Here is a 13,710-nt window from a genome sequence, read left to right as displayed (position 1 = left end):
GCTGGACTATCAAAGCAGAGGCTCTCACTGGATCGTGGAAGCGATTGCGACAGCATACCGCCTAGCCGGCAGGCCAGTGCTGGAATCTGTGGTGGCACATTCAAGACGAGGTGTGGCTGCATCCTGGGCTCTACTGGGAGGAGTGCCCCTCGCTGATATCTGTGCTGCGGACAGCTGGGCTTCCTCTTGCACCTTTGCTAGGTACTATCGGGTAAATGTGGCACCTCCCTCTGCCGTTGGTTCAGCGGTCCTGGGCGTCGTCTCCCCTTCCACAGACTGTGCCGGGACCCCCCTTCCACATTGACGGCCCCTGCGTCTCGTTCCCGCGCTGGGACATCGCCGCTGGCTGGACAGGACCCTCTAGCACCGACTAATCTGATACGGTCTCCTTGGAGTGATCCAATATAGTGAAACATAACGAAGGTTACTTATGTAACCACGGTTATATGAGCTATATGGATCATTACAATCCTCTGCGGTGCTCGAGGCGCTTTAAAACTGATGTAGAGAACGTGTGTCGCGGCCATGGGGTCTATATATAAGGGCGGACCCCAGCCGTAAATCCTCACCTCGGATGTATCCCTCCGCCGCGGAGTGATACCAATATATTGGAGTTTTCCATACAGCTCACATAACCGTGGTTACATACATAACCTTCGTTTTCATGGTTTGCAGTCAGCCAAAACACCCTTAGTCTGTCAAAATAACATTAGCTGTATTCCACTCAGTCAGTCACCCACTCGCATGTCTCGACATTTGCTCACGTTCTGGTGGACTTCACACGGGAGAATTAACCCACTGGCTAGGTCAAATATCGATAACCCGACCTTAATAACCCACCACCAACAACCCAGTCTTGCTGTTTTTACAAAAAAACGACCAACTATTGACCCAATGCCTGCATCGCAGCAATCGGGCCATCCAAACAACCAGTTTCTTTTTTTGTAATTTACATCTCAAAGCCTTGACCTGTCTGGTGCACACATATTTCTCTGTCCTCCATTTGATTGAAGGCCTCAATCTGAGTGTTTACCCTGTAACTGATTGCTTCTAGAAAGAGAGTAGGAACACACATGATCAAGATGATCTAGCTACTAGTTTAAAGCAATTAAATATCTAATTGATGCAAAGAATGACTGTAAGGGCTACATTTATGAGAATACATGCATTTACTTACCTTGTCAATTGTGAAGACGATTCACACAAAAAATACATATTTCCATGCATCCTCCTCCCAATACAGCCTCTTCCAACATCATGGGTAGGGGAATCCATCAGAAAAAGTTTCAGAGCGTCAAAGATCATACCCCCAAAACATGCTAACCTCCCCTGCTATTGGTAATGGTGAGAGGTTACCATATCTTTGAGGTAAGATCTTTGACCCTCTGAAACTTTCTCACTCATCATTATTCACGGTTCATTCAGGATTATTTGGAATCATGGTAGCATCCCCATTAATGTAGAAGTGTTTAAAAACATATTCTATTCTTATTTTCAATAAAGGTGACTCCAAAATTAAATCTGAAACATAACCAAAACTAACTGCAAATGCATTCAATAAGTTTGTAGAGTCGCAAGCTTGATGTAGTCATTGCGTGCTAGGAATATGGTACCAAATACTAAACTTTTGACTACTTTATTCATAAGAATCTTTAGTGATGTCAATAATTTGGACATACGGAAGCACTGAAGCCCAAGGCAAAAAATAATATGGCGACTCTTGGAATTATCTCATTTGAACCACTTAGTATCTTGTTTGAACAGTTTTAGTATATTGTTTGAATAACTTATTATCTCGTTTGAATGACTTAATTGTTATTTTGTCTACTTAGGCCTTTGTTATGCAGCTTCTCAGACCTGGTAAAGGCTGCTGCAGCCATTTATTCACTGATTCCATCCATTGATATGATTATTCATTGACAGTTTCCACTGTGAATCATGGAGGAGGAGGTGTGAAGGTGTGGGGCTGCTTTGCTGGTGATACTGTCAGTGATTAATTTAGAATTCAACGCACAATAAACCAGCATGGCTACCACAGCATTCTGCAGCGATTCTGGGCTATTTGACCAAGAAAGAGAGTGATGGAGTGCTGCATCAGATGACCTGGCCTCCATTATCACTCAACCTCAACACAATTTAGATGGTTTCGGATGAGATCTGTGCCTCAACACAATCCAGCCTCGGAGCTCTACGGACAATTTGTTGGACCTCATGGCTTGGTTTTTGCTCTGACATGCACTGTCAACTGTGGGACCTTATATGTGACCCGTTTCAGGAAACTAGGCATATGTCGCAGGTCACTACTTCACAGGAGAGCCGTTTGAAAATAAAAATGTTTTTTTTTTATCAAAATGCATATTTTTTTTATCAAAATGCATATTTTGGGGGCAGAAATGCCTTTTTGAACATGTGAACTTTCATGTGCCTTAATAACAAACTTGTAGACCATCTGTAAATACGAATAAAATTGTTCAATTACGAGCTGGGTTGATTTAGCCACAGAAAAAGTTAGCAACCTTTCCGCTAGTCATGATTGGCTGAGATAATGATTGGGCTGGGCATGCTGAGAGATGAGTTTGGATTGGTCTGCCATATAACATGTTTCTGTCTATTTGAGCTATTCGGTATGTGTAGGTAATCCTTTTTAACACGTCTTTTTGAAAAATCTACTGCGTAGTAAAACTTCATAAGTGTTGCTCTCCACTTTCTGGAAGACCAAGTTTTTAAATCAGTGGAATTCGAGAATGAGGAGATGGAGAAAACATCTGTCTCCGGATTTACATCTTCAAACTAACGGCAACCATGGCATCCGTGACAGGACACGCGTCCATCTATGATGTATACCGGTAAGATGGTCAAGGTGGCTACATTTTCAGATAGTACAAGTTTCTAATTCAGATATTAAAAATTTCTAAAGACATAAAGTCTTTTCATTTCAAATTAACGTGTACTGTTAGTGTCACGCCCTGATCTGTTTCACCTGTCCTTGTGCTTGTCTCCCCCTCCAGGTGTGTCACCCCCTCCAGGTGCCACTCATTATCCCCGGTGTATTTATACCTGTGTTTTCTGTCTCTCTGTGCCAGTTCGTTTTGTTTGCCAAGTCAACCAGCGTTTATCTCCTAGCTCCTATTTTTCCCAGTCTCTGTTTATTCCTAGTCCTCCTGGTTTTGATCCTTGCCTGTCCTGACACCGAACCCGCCTGCCTGACCATTCTTCCTGCCCTGAGCTCGAGCCTGCCTAACGCCTTGTACTGTTTGGACTTGGACCTGGTTTATGAACTCTCGCCTGTACCCGACCTGCATTTTGCCTACCCCTTGTGTTATAATAAATATCAGAGCTCAACCATCTGTCTCCTGTGTCTGCATATGGGTCTCGCCTTGTGCCCTTATAGTTAGCTAGCTAGATAATGTTAACTGGCTGGCTTGCTAGCAAACGTTACGTGTATATCTCAGAGCCATTTGTTTGGCTAGTTATAGCCTAATGTTAGCTAGCTAACATTGAACCTGGTTGGTTAGCTACCTGCAGATTCATGCAGGGTAGTAATATCATGAGTTGGGATTATGGTTAATTGTTTAGCTAGCTAGTTAGCTACATGTCTTAACAAAAGACTCCACTACACAAGTAACCATTTCGGGTTCGTTCGTAAATTCAGGCTGGCCAACTACTCCATTTTCAGAGCACTATCATCTTAGTGGGCCAGAGCGTAAAATAACTGATGAATTTACGAACGCTCAACACCTGTTGAACATGGCCGGTGTCAGTAAAAGTCGCCAAAAAATCGTAATTAAATTGTTGCCAACAGCACAGTTACAGTCACCAACACTCTGGACAACATGAAAACAGCCTAACCAGCTCTGCTAGGGCGAGTAAAATGGTCAGAGTTTGGGTGGCGGGGTGAAGCTTAAGAGGGTGTGAACGATGCTGAATAGGTGTAGACAAAGAGGAGCTCTCCAGTAGGTACCAAATTATTTGAAGGCCATTTTCTCAAAAGTGAGGTTACAAGTTTATCAACTTTCAAAGCAAAATTACTTTCCCATTGTTCCTCAAATGCAGTGTATGATATAGCATTTTGTAGCTCTGTGTCTCTGCTTTTATCCAATGTAAAAAACACAATTTGAATACTGCACTATACTTTCCAAATGCACTGTATGCTGTATGACTTACATTTCAACTAATATGGCGGAAACGTCATTTGATGGTAACACTATAGGCTTTCAGATATCATCTCTCACATGCACCCAAAGTGCAAAGGCCACAGTATTGCTGATTTTAAACCATTGCTCCATTCCTAAATGATACATTATCAAGATTCTCATGAGAATCAAGTAATCAATGTGAAATATGGAAGATTGGTTGATTTCCAGTTTTTAAAGGTACACTAAGCAGGAATCGATTCCGCCATTTCCTGGTTGCTAAACTTCTAATAGTTTGCCTAATTTCAGTTAATGTGACAAAACAAGCAGTTATCATACAGAGAATCATTGTACCATCTAAACCTCTGTGAAATATATTTTCCTTAACCAAAAACGTGTATTTTTAGCTGTTTGAAGCTGGTGTACAAAACCTACAGTAAAAGATGCTAAAACGAAACATAAGAACGGGAATCACAGAAATAGCGCACATAGAACATATCTACTTCTTCTTAGACTTGCTTTCAAAGAGAATGACAGATCTATAACTTACATTTCTGTTAATTTTGTAGGGTAGCCCAAAAAGTTACATATTGTGCCTCCCGAGTGGCGCAGCGGTCTAGCGGAGACTCCGCTTAGCGGAGGGTTTGGTCGGCTGGGATGTACAGTACTTGTCCCATCGCACTCTAGCAACTGCTGTGGTCGGCCAGGAGCATGCACGCTGACAGGTCGAGCCAGCTGTGTCACTACAGATCCTGGTTCGATTCCAGGCTGTGTCACAGCCGGCCGTGACTGGGAGAACCATGAGGCGGCGCACAATTGGCCCAGCGTCGTCCAGCTTAGCGGAGGGTTTGGTCGGCTGGGATTGACAGTACTTGTCCCATCGCACTCTAGCAACTGCTGTGGTCGGCCAGGAGCATGCACGCTGACAGGGTCGCCAAGTGTACTGTGTTTCCTCCGACACATTGGTGCGGCTGGCTTCTGGGTTAAGCAGGCATTGTGTCAAGAAGCAGTGAGGCGTGGAGGGGTCGACGCACAGCTCTCGACCTTCGCCTCTCCCGAGTCCATATGGGAGTTGCAGCAATGGGATTGGGAGGATATACACTGCTCAAAAAATTAAAGGGAACACTTAAACAACACAATGTAACTCCAAGTCAATCACACTTCTGTAAAATCAAACTGTCCACTTAGGAAGCAACACTGATTGACAATAAATTTCACATGCTGTTGTGCAAATGGAATAGACAACAGGTGGAAATTATAGGCAATTAGCAAGACACCCCCAAAAAAGTAGTGGTTCTGCAGGTGGTGACCACAGACCACTTCTCAGTTCCTATGCTTCCTGGCTGATGTTTTGGTCACTTTTGAATGCTGGCGGTGCTTTCACTCTAGTGGTAGCATGAGACGAAGTCTACAACCCACACAAATGGCTCAGGTAGTGCAGCTCATCCAGGATGGCACATCAATGCGAGCTGTGGCAAGAAGGTTTGCTGTGTCTGTTAGCGTAGTGTCCAGAGCATGGAGGTACCAGGAGACAGGCCAGTACATCAAGAGACGTGGAGGAGGCCGTAAGAGGGCAACAACCCAGCAGCAGGACCGCTACCTCCGCCTTTATGCAAGGAGGAGCAGGAGGAGCACTGCCAGAGCCCTGCAAAATGACCTCCAGCAGGCCACAAATGTGCATGTGTCTACTCAAACGGTCAGAAACAGACTACATGAGGGTGGTATGAGGGCCCGACGTCCACAGGTGGGGGTTGTGCTTACAGCCCAACACCGTGCAGGACGTTTGGCATTTGCCAGAGAACACCAAGATTGGCAAATTCGCCATTGGCGCCCTGTGCTCTTCACAGATCAAAGCAGGTTCACACGCACATGTGACAGACGTGACAGAGTCTGGAGACGCCGTGGAGAACGTTCTGCTGCCTGCAACATCCTCCAGCATGACCGGTTTGGCGGTGGGTCAGTCATGGTGTGGGGTGGCGTTTCTCTGGGGGGCCGCACAGCCCTCCATGTGCTCGCCAGAGGTAGCCTGACTGCCATTAGGTACCGAGATGAGATCCTCAGACCCCTTGTGAGACCATATGCTGGTGCGGTTGGCCCTGGGTTCCTCCTAATGCAAGGCAATGCTAGACCTCATGTGGCTGGAGTGTCAGCAGTTCCTGCAAGAGGAAGGCATTGATGTTATGGACTGGCCCGCCCGTTCCCCAGACCTGAATCCAATTGAGCACATCTGGGACATCATGTCTCGCTCCATCCACCAACGCCACGTTGCACCACAGACTGTCCAGGAGTTGGCGGATGCATTAGTCCAGGTCTGGGAGGAGATGCCTCAGGAGACCATCCGCCACCTCATCAGGAGCATGCCCAGGCGTTGTAGGGACGTCATACAGGCACGTGGGGGCCACACACACTATTGAGCCTCATTTTGACTTGTTTTAAGGACATTACATCAAAGTTGGATCAGCCTGTAGTGTGGTTTTCCACTTTAATTTTGAGTGTGACTCCAAATCCAGACCTCCATGGGTTGATAAATTTGATTTCCATTGATAATTTTTGTGTGATTTTGTTGTCAGCACATTCAACTATGTAAAGAAAAAAGTATTTAATAAGAATATTTCATTCATTCAGATCTAGGATATGTTATTTTAGTGTTCCCTTTATTTTTTTGAGCAGTGTATATATAATTGACGAGAAGAGTATCGCCCATCCCATCAGCCATCTCACTGCACCCTCATATCACGTCTTGAAATATGTAGAGACCTGAAAATAGCTGTGCAGCAATGCTACCCATCCAACCTGACAGAGCTTGAGAGGATCTGCAGAGAAGAGTGGGAGAAACTTCCCAATACAGGTGTGCCAAGATTGTAGCGTCATACCCAAGAAGACTCGAGGCTGTAATCGATGCCAAAGGTGCTTCAATAAAGTACTGAGTAAAGGGTCTGAATACTTATGTAAATGTGATATTTCCATTTTTATTAGCAAAAATGTTTAATAACCTGTTTTTGCTCTGTCATGATGGTGTATTTATGTTTATTGATGAGGGGGATTTAAAAAAAATCAATTTTAGAATAAAGCTGTAACAGCTTTATTAACATAATGTGGAAAAAGAAGAAGAAAAAAAAGGAAAACATTTGTTTCACCATTTTAAAATGAGATTCCAGTTCACGTAACAGGGTTTACCTTCAAATGAGGGACATGTTTTTTCCTTAAATTGTATCACTAATCATCTTTAATAAATTATAATCCCCAGAAATGTCACGTTCCTGACCTGTTTTCTCTTGTTTTGTATTTACTTAGTATGGTCAGGGCGTGAGTTGGGTGGGTTGTCTATGTGTTGTTTTCTATGTTGGGGTTTTGTGCGTTCGGCCTGGTATGATTCTCAATCAGAGGCAGCTGTCAATCGTTGTCCCTGATTGAGAATCATACTTAGGCAGCCGGGGTTCACGTGTGTGTTTGTGGGTGTTTGTCTTCCGTGTATGTAGTTGTGCCACACGGGACTGTTTGTCGGGTAGATTCTCTTTTGCTATTTTGTTTCGTTTAGTGTTCAGTTTAATTGTTAATAAAACATGGACACTTTCCACTCTGCGTTTTGGTCCCATCCCTACACCTCCTCTTCTGACGAAGAGGAGGAAATCTGCCGTAACAAGAAATGACTTTGTAAACATTACATAATAACTAGGGCTTTACAATGATGGTGAAGACTTGAAGAAATGTTGAGTTAAGTGGGTTCAAATGACAGAGGGTGCATTAATCTATTTTTCCATATGGTCTATATTAAAGGGCACTTCATATAACAGGTTTTAAAAATTCAACATTGGTGAACAATGTCTACTTAAAATGGAAATAGTCTGGGTAGCCAATTAATTGATTGTTCAGCACTATTATGGCTTGGGGGTAGAAGCTGTTAAGGAGCCTTTTGGACCTAAACTTGGCACTCCGGTACCGCTTGCCATGCGGTAGCAGAGAGAACAGTCTATGACTTGGGTGACTGGAGTCTTTGACAATTTTTCGGGCCTTCCTTTGACACCACCTAGTATATAGGTCCTGGATGGCTGGAAGCTTGGCCCCAGTGATGTACTGGGTTGTACGCACTACCTTCTGGTGCGCCTCACGGTCGGATGCTGAGCAGTTGCCATACCAGGCGGTGATGCAACCAGTCATGATGCTCTCGATGGTGCAACTGTATAACTTTTTGAGGATCTGAGGACCCATGCCAAATCTTTTCAGTCTCTTGATGGGGAAAAGGTGTTGTTGCGCCCTCTTCACGACTGTCTTGTTGTGTTTGAGCCATGATAGTTTGTTGGTGATGTGGACACCAAGGAGCTTGAAAATCTCGACCCACTCCATTACAGCCCCATCGATGTGAATGGGGACATTTTTGGCCCTCCTTTTTCTGTCGTCCACAATCAGCTCCTTTGTCTTCCTCATTTAGAGGGAGAGGTTGTTGTCCTGGCTCTAGGTCTCTGACCTCCTCCCTATAGGCTATCTCATTGTTGTCAGTGATCAGGCCTACCACTGTTGAGTTGTCAACATACTTAATGATGGTGTTGGAGTCGTGCTTGGCCACGCAGTCGTGGGTGAACAGGGAGTACAGGAGGGGACTAAGCACGCACCCTTGAGGGGGGCCCTGTGTTGAGCATCAGCATGGCAGAAGTGTTGTTGCCTACCCTTACCACCTGGGCCTAGCCCACCAGGAAGTGCAGGAACCAGTTGCAGAGGGAGGTGTTTAGTTCCAGGTTCCTTAGCTTAGTGATGAGCTTTGTGGGCACTATGGTATTGAACGCTGAGCTAAAGTCAATGAACAGCATTCTGACAAAGGTGTTCTTTTTGTCCAGGTGGGAAAGGGCAGTGTGGAGTGCGACTCGGATTGCGTCATCTGTGGATCTGTTGGGGCGGAATGTGAATTGGAGTGGGTCTAGGGTTTCTGGGACGATGCTGTTGATGTGAGCCATGACCAGCCTTTCAAAGCACTTCATGGCTACCGACGTGAGTGCTATGGGGCGGTAGTCATTTAGGCAGGTTACCTTCACTTTCATGGGAACAGGGACTATGGTGGACTGCTTGAAACATATATGTATTACAGACTCGGTCAAGGTGAGGTTAAAAATGTCAGTGAAGACATTTGCCAGTTGGTCTGTGCATGCTCTGAGTACACATCCTGGTAATCCGTCTAGCCCTGAGGCCTTGTGAATGTTGACCTGTTTAAAGGTCTTGCTCACATTGGTTAAGGAGAGCGTGATCACACAGTCGTACGGAACAGCTATTGCTCTCATGCACCCTTCAGTGTTGCTTGCCTCGAAGCGAGCATAAATGACATTTAGCTCGCCTGGTAGGCTCGGGTCACTGGGCAGCTCGCAGCTGGGTTTCCCTTTGCATGCCCTGCCACATCCGACGAGCATCAGAGCCGGTGTAGTAGGATTCAATCTTTGTCCTGTATTGATGCTTTGCCTGTTTAATGGTTCATCTGAGGGCATAGCGCAATTTCTTATAAGCGTCCCGATTATTGTCCCGCTCCTTGAAAGCGCTAGCTCTAGCCTTTAGCTCGGTGAGGATGTTGCCTATAATACATGGCTTCTGGTTGGGAAATGTAGGTACGGTCACTGTGGGGATGATGCACTTATTGATGAAGCCGGTGACTGATGTGGTATACTCCTCAATGCCGTTGGATGAGTCCCATAACATTTTCCAATCTGTGCTAGCAAAACAGTACTGTAGCGTAGCATCCGCATCATCTGACCACTTCTGTGTTGAGCGAGTCACTGGTATTTCCTGCTTTAGTTTTAGCTTGTAAGCAGGAATTAGGAGGATAGAATTATGGTCAGATTTGCCAAATGGAGGGCGAGGGAGAGATTTGTACGTGTCTCTGTGTGTGCTTTTTTTTTCTCCTCTGAATGCACATATGACATGCTGGTAGAATTTTGGTTAAATGGATTTAAGTTTGCACTGATTCTGGATGAGCATTTTCTTGTTTGCTTATTGCCTTATACAACTCGTTGAGTGTGGTCTTAGTGGCAGCATCAGTTTGTGATGGTAAGTAGACGGCTAAGATGCATACAGAAGAAAACTCTCTTGGTAGATAGGGTGGTCTACAGCTTATCATGAGGTACTCTACCTTAGGCGAGCAATACCTCGAGACTTCCTATTAGACATCGCACACCAGCTGTTATTGGCAAAGAAACACACACCCCTACCCCTCGTCTTACCAGATGTAGCTGTTCTGTCCTGCCGATGCACCAAAACCCAGCCAACTGTATATTATCTGTGTCGTCGTTCATCCACGACGATCATCAAGTTAATTCCTCTTCTTCTATTGGCACGTTGGCCAATAGAACGGATGGTAGAGGCGGGATACCCATTTGCCAATGAATTCTCACAAGGCACCCAAATCTCTGTCCCCTACATTTCAGTCTTTTCTTCACGCGAATGACTGTGATTTGGGCCTGGTCTCGGAGAAGCAGTATATCTTCATCAAGTTGGAGGTGAGTAATCGACTTTCTGATATCCAGAAGCTCTTTTCGGTCATAAGAGACGGTAGCAGCAACAGTATATAAGTTACAAACAATGTGAAAAAAAACACACAAAATAGCACAGTTGGTTAGGAGCCCGTTAAACGGCAGCCATCCCCTCCGGCACCATTATTATCGGGAATCTTCCGTTTTGTTGTGAAGGAAAACATTAATGGATTCCCCAACAGTTCAGCCTGATAATCCCTCTGATAATCTTTGGTCACCATACGCATCATTCTTGATAGCCACAAGCCAATGGCAGCATAGTAAATCTCTGGTAGGTAGAATGGAAAAACAGAACTCCTTTCGCGCCTGTTTGTAATTAACAAAGCCAGGCACATGATGTCAAATGTTAGTGAATAACAAACAAAAACAATTTGCCTCCAGAAGTTATGAGATGACTCTGTTGTTTGTTTGAAGTAAACAACACCATTATCCAAGTTTGTGGGCACGCCCCATCTACCTAGTGGACGTTTTCTGCATTCGCTATGAATGGCGGACTTTGTGGTTCACTATGAGCAGACAAATACACAGGTAGTTAAAACTTCCCGATTCTACCAGTGAAATGACAATGCACTCTTTATAGCTTGTGGTTTGGATAATTTTTATGTTTATTACAAAAACATAATATTGTTAATATAGTAATGACTAAATGCTGTTGTAGAGCCAGGATGGAATTTCCCTTTAACAAAAGGCACATCTCAATACGTGGTCCAGGTATCCTTATGAAATGGCACAACTCTATTGCTCCTCTATTTATCCAGCAAGCAATGGGGCAGGCCGATGACATCAGAGGGCACCATCAGACCTACTCCTTGAATGACCTACTCCTTGAAGTTTGCAGTTGTGTCTAAAAAAACACTTTTTTTACCCTTAATTGTGTGTATATTACTGTATTTGTAAGTGGGATATTGTTTTCAACAGGAAAAGTTTAAAAAAAAAATGCTGTAGTGGGTCTTTAACAATCAACAATTATTGTATTGCAAAATGCCATTATTGATGCAGATACAGCTCTACCACTGGCAAACGTATAGGCTGATTGTCTGAAGAGAGCATGAAAGTAGGATTGGTACTGATGAGGGAATGACAGCCCATTGTTCATCACAGAAGCAGAAGCAATGAGCTGGCTTTCACCCATACTGCAAGTGTCAGAATCAATTTCATTTTGTGTATCTGGCTCCCAAAATTCATCAAAGGCCACAGAACAAAACTAATACCACTCAGTGCTCTATATGAAGTAAACCACTTTGTGTGATTTATTGAGAGAGAGAGATAGAGAGAGAGAACATTGTATGAAAACTGAAAGCACTCTGTTGCATATTTTTTATGGTATTTGTGAGGACTGCCACGGTTGTTAAGGATGATTTCTTCTAAGTGCTATGAGATATATGATTTCACCTGAAATTGGAAGCAGTGAACCCTCGACAGGCAGCACTCTTGGAGACCAAAAATAACTATTTCTGGTGCAGAAGTCAATACTACTTTCTCTAACGGATGCTCTTCAGTGTTGCAGCACTCATGTGTCATCCACCATACCATTAGTTTGAAATGAAATATTGGCATTGCAATTCATGTGACAGGTACCCACTAAACTACACTAGCTAATTAAATCTCAAACCACAGAGTGCAGGTAAACAAACACCACTGCCTTTTTGCCTTTGTGCAGATTGCCATGATATTGATATATTTATATATTTTTCAAAGTATCTCTCTTTTTAAAACATGCCTTGCAGAGCTGTCTACAATTTCAATTTCATCCCCCTGAAAGATACAACAAATATTATGGCTGAACTCAAATGTGATGGTTGATTAAATACCTGTATGTATGGGAAAGATGTTTGAAAAGGGTATTTTGTTCTTAAATGATATTGTAAATTGGAATGGTAGAGTTATGTCCTTCATGGAGTTATCAGAATTGTACGGGAAGGTCTGCTCAATCCAAGAGCACAACCAATTGATTACAGCATTACTCCAAAAATGGAGGAGGCAGGTGGCAGCGGGAGGAGGTAGGGAACTGGTCTGTCTGCCCAATATAAAGGATCAAAACTGGTGGAGGAATAAAAATGGCATAAATAGGAAAGTATACAAGTTTCATTTGAGGACCAGGATGTTGACAACTGTGCCATACAGATTGCAAAATAGTTGGGAAGAGATTTTTGATGTACCGATTCCATGGTACAGGGTGTATGAGTTGATATATAAAACAACGCAAGATTCAAGACTTCTTGCTTTTCAGCTAAAATTATTACATAGAATTCTTGCCGCCAACAAAATGTTGAATATTTGGGGCATAAAATCATCGAAGCTCTGCCGATTTTGTTGTGAGGATACAGAATCAATACACCATTTATTTTGGTATTGCCCTCAGGTAGCCTGTTTCTGGTCTCAGGTTCAGGAATGGCTGAAAATGCATAGATAATAGTACTGTAGCAGATTACTAATATACTAATACTCTTAGTAAACGTATTTATCTTCAACTCGCAATCTGTGGATTCTATCCAATTAGATTGAAATTGTATGTTGAACATCACAGCATAGTTGAAAGATATGTGTTGCGTAGAAACCCGAAGAGGGTGGCCAGCAGAGATCGATGGGATGAGCTGAGGGAAGCTGAGGGTTGGGATGTGGAATTGGAGACAAGTGGGAGTGGAGATGCTGTGGAGTGGAGATAGAATGATGGCAAATATAAACGTTTTTTTTAAGTTAAAATAAAACATAATAAAAAGTATGTTTGAATGACACTGAGGAGCAGTGTTTTTACAACTAATGCCGGTTTGCCTGAGGCTGATGCCATGCAGGTGTTTGTACACATGCATATACACACACTCTCATTCAAATAAACGCATACAAGAACACACATGTAATAGTGAACAATACATGTAATAGTGAAAAATGCATACATGTAATAGTGAAAAATGCACACAAACATATACAGTTGGCATTACTGTTATGATTTTAGTTTTCCTTCATGTCCTTCTTATTTTTGATATATTTTTTTATTGCTATAAAAAAAAATTGCATTGTTGTTTGCTGTTTTCTTCTGTCGTTTTCTTTTTTCTCTTTAGTTCATTCTT

The sequence above is a fragment of the Salvelinus fontinalis genome, chromosome 2, assembly GCF_029448725.1.
Source record: "Salvelinus fontinalis isolate EN_2023a chromosome 2, ASM2944872v1, whole genome shotgun sequence".
In the NCBI taxonomy this organism is placed as follows: domain Eukaryota; kingdom Metazoa; phylum Chordata; class Actinopteri; order Salmoniformes; family Salmonidae; genus Salvelinus; species Salvelinus fontinalis.
Note: the sequence above shows the minus strand (reverse complement) of the source record.